At 28.0% G+C, this 1,856-nt stretch overlaps 1 non-coding gene across 1 annotated transcript; it reads right to left on the reverse strand.

Moving 5' to 3' along the window:
- Positions 1 to 414: 414 nt before the first annotated feature.
- LOC112436722 (U6 spliceosomal RNA) lies at positions 415 to 521 on the reverse strand. The gene has a single exon (XR_003025428.2). It is a non-coding gene; the product is annotated as a U6 spliceosomal RNA (small nuclear RNA).
- Between the last annotated feature and the right edge of the window lie 1,335 nt (positions 522 to 1,856).

The following is a 1,856-nucleotide window of genomic DNA, read 5'->3' on the forward strand; positions in this document are numbered from 1 at the left end:
ATGAAAGAGAGTACTATATTGTATAAATACTCATATTTTTGTATATATGCAGTTATAAATACGCACACATACATTCCTGTGTATAATATTTTAAGAGACATGTCTAAAATGTAAGGATACAAAAAGGTGACATATAAAAGGATGGAAAAAATATAGCCGGCAAATAGTAATCAGTAGACATCTTAGAAGAATACACTAATATAAAACAAAATACACTCTAAACATTATTAGAGAAGTATAAATTCACAATGAAAATGTTTTAATTAACACAATTATTACAACTTGATATGTAAGAACATAAAATAAAGCTTTGTAATATATGAGAAAAATTTACAGAATTGAACAAGATATGCTGTCCCCGAAAGCCAAATAAACAAAGAATTGCATGAGGAAAAAAGCATAATAGAAGATTTTTATTCTATGAAATGCTTTACGAATTTGCATATCATCTTTGTGCAAGGGCCATGCTAATCTTCTCTGTGTTGTTCCAATTTTAGTATATGTGCTGCAGAAGTGAGCACAGAATAGGAGATTTTAATATACTTCTGTCATAGATACATCTTGCAGAAAAAGAATAATGACACAGAAGATTTAAACCAGATTAAAAATCTGACCTATTGAATGGATATAGAACATTGTACCAAAAAATTACAGAAAACATTTCTTTCAGGCACACAAATAATATTTATAAAAATCTATTATTTCTGGACTTTGAGTCAATCTCAACAAATTTTACTGGATTGAAATTGTATCAAGCATGATTTCTAATAAAAGCAATTAAGAAATGAACAATTACAATATTCCCATAAAATGGCAAATTTGAACACACTTCTTAATAATCAAAGACGTGTGGACAGATAACAAAGTATAGTGTTTATTAGGACCTATTTTGAATTAAGGAATCATGAAAATACTACTGAAAATTTGAGTGTGCTAGAGCTGGTTCGTATCAGCTTGCAATATTAAATGTTAAATATTCACAAAATTTTCCAACTGGTTGTTAAACCATTTGTAGCTTGAAATTGGTCATGGTGGAGTATTTACAAGACAAATATGAAATTGGCATGCTACAAATCAGGCCTTCTTTTTTCCTTTTCCTTTTTAATATTTTTACAAGCTAGTTACCACAAAACCGTGGAATGCAGTTAGAACATGAGATAGAGGGAAATGTATAGCCTCAAAGGCATGGATTGGAAAAAAGATGAGAAGTTTCAACTTCAAAATTAGGAAAAACAAAGCAATATAAATCCAAAGAACGTAGATTAAAAGAAACAAGATAAATTAATGAAATAGAAAAATATTATATAAAATAGAGATTAAACAAAATCAAAACTTATTTCTTTAAAACTATGACTAAAATTGACAAACCTCTGGTGAAATTGACCAAGAAGGTGAAGAAATGTACAAATAATATTAGGAATGAAAAAGTGAACATTACTGCAGATACAGTACACATTAAGATAATAGGATACATGAAAAACTTAATGCCAATATGTTTGAAAATAAATATGAAATATATACATTCTTGGAAAAATGTAACTTGCCAAAATCTTATTCATGAAGAAATAAGAATCCTGAATTGTTCTTTAATTATTAGAAAAAAATCTTATCTAGAACACTCTAGGCCCAGATGATTTTATCAGTAAGTTCTATAAATGTTTGAGGGAGAAATATTTCCAGTTTATACACATTTCTTCAGACAACAGGATAATAGGGCACTTAATTATGTTTTATGAGGCTATATGTAATTTTGATTGTAACACTCAACAAAGGCAAAATGAGAAAGAAAAATTAGAGCCCAATCTTATGCATGAATGTAATATAAAATGTAAAGTACAATTAGTAAATTGAAATCA

This window comes from Pan paniscus, chromosome 10, assembly GCF_029289425.2.
Source record: "Pan paniscus chromosome 10, NHGRI_mPanPan1-v2.0_pri, whole genome shotgun sequence".
NCBI classification, from domain to species: Eukaryota; Metazoa; Chordata; class Mammalia; order Primates; family Hominidae; genus Pan; species Pan paniscus.